The sequence below is a fragment of the Anguilla rostrata genome, chromosome 1 (genome assembly GCF_018555375.3).
Source record: "Anguilla rostrata isolate EN2019 chromosome 1, ASM1855537v3, whole genome shotgun sequence".
Taxonomy (NCBI): domain Eukaryota; kingdom Metazoa; phylum Chordata; class Actinopteri; order Anguilliformes; family Anguillidae; genus Anguilla; species Anguilla rostrata.
In genome coordinates this window covers 15089002-15099360 of record NC_057933.1, presented here as the reverse complement: position 1 = coordinate 15099360, position 10359 = coordinate 15089002, and the positions used below count along the sequence as shown (strand labels likewise).

Genomic DNA, 10359 nt, shown 5'->3' with positions numbered 1-10359 from the left:
CAATGTGCAGACAATCACTGAAACTGAATGATTGAAGATAGAAAAAACATTGCTCAGTTTGACAAATTTTGATTTCTGTGGAAATATGCAGATGGTGGGTTCAGAATTTGGTATGGATCCATCCTGCCTTGTCAACAGTGCAGGCTGCTGGTGGTGGTTTAATGGTGTGGGGAATGTTTTCTTGACACATATTAGGCCCCTTAATCCCAACTGGGCATCATTTGAATGCCACATCATACCTAAGCATTGTTGCTGACCTTGTGCACCCCTTTATGGCCAGTCTACCCTTCTTCAAATGGATACCATTCCATTAGGACAATGCGTCAGGTCACAAAGCACACATCATCTCAAGTTGATTCCATGAACATGACAGTGACAGTTTACTCCAGTGGTCTGCACAGATCTCAATGCAATAGAACACCTTTGGGATGAGGTGGAATGGGAGGTTTGCCACATCAATGTGTGGCCCAAAAATCTGCAGGAACTGTGTGATGCCGTTGAGGCAGTATGGACAAAACTCCCTAAGGAATGTTTCCATGACCTTGTTGAATCCATTTAGCAAGACATTCATGCTTTTCTGGGGGCAAAGGTGGGGTACTACCCTGTATTAGAGAGGTATACCCTAATAAAGTGGCTGGTGTGCGTATATATGCATATATGCTGATTTCCCTGCAGGCTTGACCCACTGCAGCACCTGAGGTTTGAGTGGACACATGGATAGTGGTGAGGAGCCTTACGTCCCAATGTATTCCATTACCTCCAGGCCATGTTGGAGCGTTTTACAATGAAACTGTCAGCAAGCAATAAAACAGTACAGGGAACATTCAGTTCCATTCCAAAAATCCTCGTTCAGTTTAAATTAGTCACTGTATTAGATTGCTTTTAATAGCCTCTAGAAAATAAATAATTGCGTTGCACGGACAGTGGTCATTCCAGGTTCACTCCAAGCGCAGTACACTCTGCTTGGCTCCTAATCTCTCGGCACTCCTGAACCTTGAAAGTGGGGAACTGCTCATCTGCATTTTTATGTCGTTATTTGCCATTTTGTTTCAGCGCGGACCAGTGAGCAGAGATGGCTCTCTAAATGCAAGTCCCACAGCTGACGGACAGGCAAGCAGCTGGACCCAGGGAGATGTGAGAGGGGAGCAGGGAGCTGTTAATATCTATCATCCAGCCATCCACCTGGAGAGATCAGAAGCACTGGAGTTGCAGCCTGCAGACAGAGTGTTTGATATGTAAAGCCGCTTTCACACAACAAGAATCAAATGCTGCGGATGACGCCAAGTAAGGCGCTGACTACGCACGAGACAAATCGAGTGCCTCAAGCTGTTGAAGCTTGACGTCACACATACAGGAAAGCCGTCGGTTTGGAAAACTGTAACAAGCGCTGACAGTAGTAGGTTGTCTGCGGTGTAAGGCTAAATTGTGAACTTGCGGTGCGAAACCGAAAATCCTGGGCTTATCCCAAAATGTTTTTTCCGTGTTTACATCTGCCAGCTTCACGCAAAGCTGTGATGTGATTGGAGGCGCAGCTCGGCATTAAGTTTGAGCTGTGCGCTATGCCAGGCTTAGCGTTGCGTAGCGTTCCTCCATTCGAATTTAATGGCTTGATCCCATGTTGAGCGCACTGATGCGGATCCTGTGCAGGTGGCTCCTCCAAAAAGGGTTGATGGTGTTTTCAGCTCGAGTGAGGAGACTCTGCGTCTCAGTCTGACCTCTCCGTAACTCCATGGCAGAGAGGAACCCCCCCTGCTCTGCATCTCTGCTTTAGCAAGCTCAGGTCAGCGAGTTCAGTATGTTGCCCTTAATTCAGTCTGGGCAGTGGGGCTTCATTATCAGGTAACTTGCAAGACATTTTAGACAGAACTCACTTCAGAGTTGTTGATATTACGAGCACTGTTCCATATTGCACCTATTGGTATAAAGAAATACAGCACAGTCACTTGTCACCTTTGTGTGTTGTTTGCTTGTTAGCATATAACAGATATATTTTGTTATTCCTGAATTCAGAAGACCACAACAAAAAATACCTTCTGATATATGTAGGTCCAACAAACTGCACAAGAAAAATATTCTTCTAACTCAAACAATGGCAAACAAGGCTGTGCAGCCTAGGTAGGAATAAGAATTCTTGAATGCATTATTTAGCAACGCTATTCAACACAACATAATAGAGTTTAGAGAGAATAGAGTATGGAAAGCAACTTCTCTGTCACCATTTCAAGGGTATCTGAGGAAATAAAGCTCTTGCCTGGGACAATTAATAGTGTGCATCTCTACAATGTGCATATCCTCACCCAAAATGGCTTGTATGTCCAAAACTTTGCAGAATTCAGGGGAGCTTTTTTCCCATCAAGCCCACTCCCTTGTCTCATGTTCAAATGAAATACATTAAATACATTCATTAAATAAATAAATAAATAAATAAATAAATAAATAAATTAATTAATTAATTAATATTTCCACTTAGTTTCTACAATGAATGTGTAACCTTAAACTTGTAGGGGGTTTCCATTAAAAACCTTCTCCCATCACCATAATTTATGATTTCCTGGCTGTTCTGGCAGCACAGAGGCTGATGGTGTCCCTGGCAGACAGACCTTCAGACGTTCATTTCTCTTGCACAAGGAGCTGCCGTCTCAAGGCAATGCCACACACAGACAGAGAGCTGGGGCTCAAAGTGAAGTAAAACGCAAGCCGTACGACGCGCATCTGCTCAGCGAGGTGCGGCGATGGGTAACTGCAGTCCCGCTGCGCCTGCAATTTAAAAGAGCATCATCATTGCACTGCATCTGCCGCTGAATCCCAGGTGTTTGGCATTCGCTCGCCTCCGCTTGTTGCCATGGGATTTTGCAATGCACCCACCCACCCCTCACCCCCTACCCACCCCCACCCCCTATGAGGACCCAAAAACAATAAGTAAGGTTTAAAGTACATTTCCATGAGAAACAATGAAATGCTAATCATTTCCAGGCCACAAATGGAGGAAAAAGGACACCTTTTTTATTCACTCAGCTGGCTATGAAAGAAAAGTACACTCCATTTTTTTAGGTCTGCTTTTTGCAAGACCTTGAGTAAATGTTCAATGCGCAAATCCTCAGTCATTACATGATTTTACATAGACTTGAATGAGACTCATATTCGTGGGTACAGGGGTATAAATAATAATGTCTTCAAATGCTAAGAAACACTGATAAAAGTATAAGCATTTCTATAAGGTAACGGCTTTGTCAATGAGCATATACGCATGGGTCAGATACATCTGTATCTGGTAAGAATGCAACCCAGGGGAAAGATTTCAACAATCACCATTGTACTGGATTGTGGTTAACATGATACATTGTTGTATGATTGCACGGTATCATTTTTTTCCCCACACCCCAGTATGCTTTCTAAACAATACCCAGCTGTATGTATTAACAGTATTTTTCATAAATCGTACTGAAGGTTAGACATTTTTGTGATCATGGTGTCCATACCATTTTCCATCAAAGCCCGACGGTAATGCTCAGTGCTTGAAGTGGGCCAGAATGGACGGTTGTGCCGTACTGTCTGGGACTTCAATGTCATATGAGTACCGGTACTTATTCTTTCCCCCCCTACTTCAAGCACTGGTAACACTCCGCTATTATCATTTACCAAAAGGCTTACCGGTATATCCTTTATCCAGGGACCTCTCTTCAAGTGAGACAGAAGATTGGAAATGTATTCTCACAACACGTAGCCTATATTCTGCTTCGCTTGATAAAGACACGGCAGCACTCAATAGAATGGATGCATAGCGTCATTTAAATGAAAAATTGCCTAAAAATGATGAAAAAATAACCGTCACACCCGCAAGCCAATACCCACACTCACGGGAAAAGGGTGCCCTGCACTTAACTCACGGTAGACAACATAAATGTCTTTATATGGTCAGTTGCGTCATCAGGACACCCGCCCCCCCCCAACCCCCCCACCCCCCCACGCCCAAAGCTCATTGTTATGGCTGTGAAAAGCGCACAAGGAAATCCACCTTATTTTTATTATTGTTCCCATGAAAATGTCATTGTCATCTGAAATCCCACACAACATAATCCTTTTTTTTTTTATTTAAAAAGAAAAAATCTGAATTAAATTCTGCTTTTGATTGGGGGGCAAATATTGTAAAATATGGCAAGAAAATATGTACACCACGATATACAGTATTACTGGCATACTGTGCAGCCCTACTTTGTAGCAGTTAAACGTAAGATTGGATGCATTGTTCTCCTCAGCAGAAGCAAGTTTTGCAATAGCAGATCTAAACCATTAAATTACAGTTGTTTTCCAAAACTTCCCTTCTCCGAGACAACACCACCGCTATGAAGACTGTGAATCGGCTCACATATTCCTAGTCATGCAGAGATAAACAAATTCTCCTTCCGCTGTTGTGCAGCAGAGTTGTGTTGCTATGAAAGGGCCTACGCTTGCCTTAGTTAGGAACCACCGAGCAGACAGACAGGGCCGGGGCGGAACACCAATGGGGAACCGCGCCCAGTGACTCTGGAGGCGAGCTGCCCACTGTGCAACCTTGAATATTATTTATTGCCGTTCCGTACTTCACATTCTGTTCACATTTGCGATAGGGAGGATACTTCTGAGTAAGAGAAGCAATTAAACCCTACGCAAATGAAGGCTATTTATCACAGTGAATGTTAGCTCATTTCACAGCTGTAAGATTATTAGAAAGTGCATCCCCCCCCCGGGCCCCCCACCACCGAATAGTGTCTGGGTCCAGACAGGTCAGGGAAGGCCTTGCTGTCATAAAACAAGGGTGGATTGATACTCTTCTGTGTAGCATGTGCAGCATGTACTACTCTCTTTAAACAGTTCAACGATTATTATTTTTTTACATTAGGGAAGGGACTGAACAGTGAAAATTGTTCAGCAACAAAAAATGTTTTCAACGTACAACCAGCACCTAACAGACCGTATTCAGAAAGCAGAGTTCACATATGTTACACTCTCTTTGTTGACTAAGTCAGTGACAGCAAGTACTATTAGCAAGCTAGCTAACCAAAATGTAACTAAAATGAAAGTGGGCAATATTTGATTTAATTGCAGTTTAATTATACCGTTTCTTTGCCGTGAGATTCTGTGTAAAAACAGTGAAAGGACTAAATGACTTTCTGGCCATGGTGAATTGTTTTATGAAAGAAAAACACATTTATTAATTAAAACCCACTGTAATTTTGGCAACATGAAAACAAAGATTTCTAATAGGGAATTTGGCAGCTTTTATCAAAGGATTTGCAACCGAGTATTAAAAATGATAATTTAATTTATGATTATGTTAGTTTGTCCAATCACTTTTGAGCCCCTAAAATTGTGTGTGGGTGGGGGATATGTATAAAAATGGTTGTAATTCCTACATTGTTCATACCATATTTTTGACAAAACCCTTAAATTAAGGAGTCTACACTTAAATCACATCTTGATTGTTTCATTTCAAATCCATTGTGGTGGCGTACAGAGCAAAAATGATGAAAATTGTGTCACTGTCCAAATATTTTTGGACCTGACTGTACAGCAGCTGTTAGTGAGCTTGGCTTCCAGACCTACCCATAGCCTGTCCTGCTCCCACCCCACAAACTCAATGACATGTTCTCATTCAAATTCCAAAGCTGAAATAGTTGCTCTAGCTTTCATTCCTTACTATTACATACATGCAATCATCAATAGGGGTGGTCTTTAAAAAGTTTTTTTTGTAAATATTGGGTCATAGACTAAATTGATTTGTGCTTTTTCTTGAATGTGGTCACATACATTATTTCTGCATCACCCTTCAGTATATCCTCAAAGACCCTTTTGTTTTTATATGAGTATCCGCATGGCAAACTGCACTGCTGCAGATAACACGGAGGATGCAAGGGTGTCGCCACTCAACTTCATAATGTCACACCGGTCCTCGTATTACCTTCTGTTTCCTGATACCTGGATACCACTGTCGCTTGAAACACAACCCCAGACCCCTTCTGTGGAAACCCATGGCTGTTTTACACTGCACGTTTCACAGCAGCATTTAAAGACCGGCCAGAGAAGCCACACATACGACTGATGAACTCAGCAAAGTTCACTCCTGTTTACGAGCTCAGCTTGCAGGGTGCTTGTATGCCTGCATGGTGCATGTTCAGCTCTGACCAGTCCTTACTGACCTCACTTCAGTGAACCCAGTGGCACAGGCTGCCTAGCGTGCAGGAGCATGAATGGAGGAGGCAGGGGTACCTGGGGGCTGGGCACTGAGGCATCATCCAGCAGATCCTGAGAGGGGTTTACCTTGACTTACCAATATAACATAGCTGTACAACATATAATAATAATTTATCCACTGAATAATCATTGACAATCAAATAGAAAAGCGATCATACAATACCTTGATTCTGTTATATCATGACTGCGGTTAAAAACTCATCCTGGAGTTTTCAGTCTTCACACTGTGAATAAATCCAATACCAATTATGAAATATTTGTATGAATTCCTTTTAATTTGCAGCTGCTCAGCTCCTACCAATACAAAGGTTTCAATGAACATTCTCTGTTAATGGGAGGCGCAGACCTTGATGTGACAGAGTTCTGTGTGGAATAAGGGCACTTTTTAATGGCAATTAATTAAGAGATGATCACAACATTGTCCTTGTTGGTATATCTGCAGTAGCTGGTAGATTTCCATACAGGCGCAATGGGATGAAAGGGCTCATTATAGGCAACATGGGTGCTACTGTGCTATACCAAACTAGAGATATTAGAGACTAGGAAAGGAACCTCTTTTGTCCAGAAAAGATGGATGGAACTGTAGCTGAATCAGCAAATGCACAGAGAAACAGCAAATCAACTCACATACTTACATTACAGAACATAACAATTCAGGAGGACCTCAAATTTGTTCAGTGAATACACTGATCTAGGGAAAACAGATCTCCCATCGAACGGTTTGTTTTACATCTCGATAGTTACTGAAGTGATTCAGATGAAAACCCTAGACTGACAGCATCATCCTTTGAAATCCTGTGCCCCTGTGGTGTAAAGACAAGCTCACAGACAGCCATACCATACAGCGAAGGCAACTAAAATTAAGTCTTAATAAGACATTACCAGAAGAACTATATTTTATATAATGATGTTTTCTTGCAGTAAGACTCATATGACACATTCACCCATCAATAACAGTTCTCAATCACACATGAGAAACTACCATCAGTTTGTGTGGCACTGATAATTGGTTTGTGACATGGTCAAGGATTTCATACCTACTTCCTATACTAATGAATGTGTGCATACATTACATTTCACTGGAAATGAGAGCGGTCAGTGCCATTCAGACACTGTAAGAAGTGCCATAGGGATTATAAAGTGCCCTAGGCTTTATATGGTGAAAATGTGCACTCAATCAGTTTCGGACGGGGAGCATAATTTTGTCCCCTCCTCCCCTCCTCAGCTCCTACGACTGAGACAGGATGCAGGTCCCATCTACCAAAAACGTGGCCATGTGCTCCACTTGTATTAAAAGGGGGTAGAGGCGCAGACAGAACACAAGTGGGAACAGAAAGTTCTTAATGCTCTGGCTTTGTCCTTGCTATCTTGCATGGCGGGCTTGATAATGGAGTCAGGCTGAAGCACTATTGTGTTGACTTGTCTGGACGGAAAAGAAGTATGTTAAATTACAGATGTAGCTAGCATCTTGCATTGAAATGATACTATAACCCATTTTCTATACTTTCATCTTAATATTTTCCATGATTAAGATTTGCATGCATTGCCAAACTGTATTACTTTCTGAGATACAGCTACTCCAGAAGACAAAGTCTGATTGTTGTCTGTCCAGTATTCTCATTATGCTCCCAAATCACACAAAAAAGACAACTATGAAACAAATGAAGCCTTGACATTTGATGGGTTCTTACTTTAAAGGCCCAAGAACTGCAATGCACAAATTCTTATTAGGCGGCACCCTATCTGACATCAAACTACAACAAGGATTATTTTACAATTACTAAGCTTTCATTTGCAATGACTGAAAAGAAACCATTACTGAATTGCCCAGACCTGGTGCATAAAAAAAAATACATTTAGTCAATCAGTTTTAACAAACACATACCAGTGAGACTACAAAATGTCAATATTGGCACTTTCTACAGGAGCAGTAGCACATCACAAGTTCTACTTTATTATTAGCCTAATTAATATTGTCGAGGTGTGGATTGATTTGTACACAGCAATGGAACCTAAAAAAAATAACCAAGCAACCTGTGTTAGGTACAACAAGTACTGCTAGAAATGATACAATTCTGTGTTTAGCATTCTGCAGGTGGGCAATGAATGGGCATCAATGGTTGTAACTGTTTACACTTAGTGTGGCACGCAACAAAGGGTTTTGACCAATTTGGTCATCACTGCCTGAAGAAGCAGTGTGAGTTAGTTTCACCAGCTGCAAGGAGGTTCTTATGACGTGCTTTAATTTTAATTCCTTTGTAAAACTGTGCCAGGTGTCCCCTTGGCTATATCACTGAGAGATGCCTCTCTTCTCCTGTGCGCAAGCTCTACTGTAGTACTGGTGGAGTGTATGGAGAAGTGCATGCAGGAATGCATATGCTTCAGCCGTAATGCTCCTTGCATGGAGTGAGAAATGTGGGACAAACGGCAAAGAAATAAGTGAATCCAAAACCATCTCCTCCAATTATGTCCTATGCTATGTACTAATAAGAGAATTAAGTTATTGCAGATACTTACTAAAGACAACAGAATATGATGGAAACGGGATATAGTTAAAAAAAATACTTACAGTATGCCTGTGTGACACAGTAAAAACAAGCAATTTCTGAAGTTAATAGGTAACACACCACTTATCTCTGTTGGGGAAGCAGATGATTATAGCTAGGAAATCATATCAACAGGAGCTTTACACCAAACCTGATATTACTTCAGAAATTGCTGATTAAAGAGCGTCAAAAACAAAAGGGAACGAATCGATTAAAATGTATTGATTACCTTCACACTTGCAGTACTTTCCAGGTGAGGTGTTTATGCTCTGCTCCTTTCTAAGGCTACTTGCTATGAGGTGGGAAGTACATACTGTACACGCGCCTCACAGTGTGACGGTTCTGTAGTGCGCTATAAAATACGGATCAATACTGCGCTTCTTTATTTTGAGGCACCTTGGTGGGATTTCACCCACAATGTTTTGAATATATTGTTGCTATATTCGCTGCATTGTTATAGCAGTGTAATTCAGTTTTCTAAACAACGTTGTGTTTTCAAGAACCTGTCTAGGCCTATTGATGAAATTACCAATATACTAAATAAACTCAAATAATGCACCAAAACAAAATGTTCTTTCCTGCAGAACGTCTGCCTTCGCTTCCCTTCCTTTCGAATGCGGGATCGCACATTACTGTGCTTCAAAACAGAAGTTACCGAATACGCAGAATGATTTAACATGCTCAAACCAATATAATAAATTGTAATTATGCATCTAACACCTTGTTCTGCTAATGATTGCAGCTGAGCATTCCAATGTAAAGCCACAGTCGTTGAGCCGGGTTTCCTGGTCGCTATTTTACCCTATGGCCTGACGCGCCAGGGCTAGCAGCCGGTGGCTTGTGGTATCCTAGTTAAATGGTCCGCATGCGTGTCCGTTCGTTACCGTGATACATACTGTAGTGCTAAATTTTAAGAGCAAAGTGCTGCCCTCTATTGGCATAGCAAATGCAGAGCAGATGGCCCAGACGGATAGTTTTGAGTTCACCTCCGAAGAAAATATAAATTTCAGTCTTATTGAAATACGTAAAATTTTCCTTTACCGATTGGTTTTATAAGCATACATTTAAACTCTTACAAAACAGGGACAAAGCATCATTATCGAAGGGCATTTCTCTTCCGTATCAGCAGCAATACGATGCCTAAAAACTTAATGTAGGCCTTAGATTAGTTCACAGACAAATTCTTCAGAAACAGTTTTTTTTATTTACTTTATCTTAAATAAATAAAAATAAAAAACAGTTTAAGTTCATTATCTTCATCTCTTCGATTGCGAGGCTACACCACGCCACTCCAAGATATCCAGTATCAATTAATTCTACTCCAATATAAGATACATTTTGCAATAAAATAAAAATATAGGCTCTATATATTTTTTGGCCCTGTTCACTTTATTCGTTCTCTACTACAACTGAAAGGTTACACAGCGACATTGGAGAAAGTCGCTGTGTAACCTTTCAGTTGTAGGAGAGAACGAATAAAGTGAAAGGTTACACAGCGACATTCTCAGGGCGAAAAAAAGTGAAAAATCGCCGCTTCTCAATGTCGAGCACTGGTCACTGAAGAGGCACGACAAAGCGAGGA

At 41.3% G+C, this 10359-nt stretch overlaps 1 long non-coding RNA gene across 1 annotated transcript; it reads right to left on the bottom strand.

Moving 5' to 3' along the window:
• Positions 1-349: 349 nt before the first annotated feature.
• LOC135249086 (uncharacterized) lies at positions 350-3872 on the bottom strand. The gene is made up of 2 exons (XR_010328560.1): positions 3652-3872; positions 350-2757 (listed from the first exon to the last, which is right to left on the bottom strand). It is a non-coding gene; the product is annotated as an uncharacterized LOC135249086 (long non-coding RNA).
• Positions 3873-10359: the final 6487 nt, after the last annotated feature.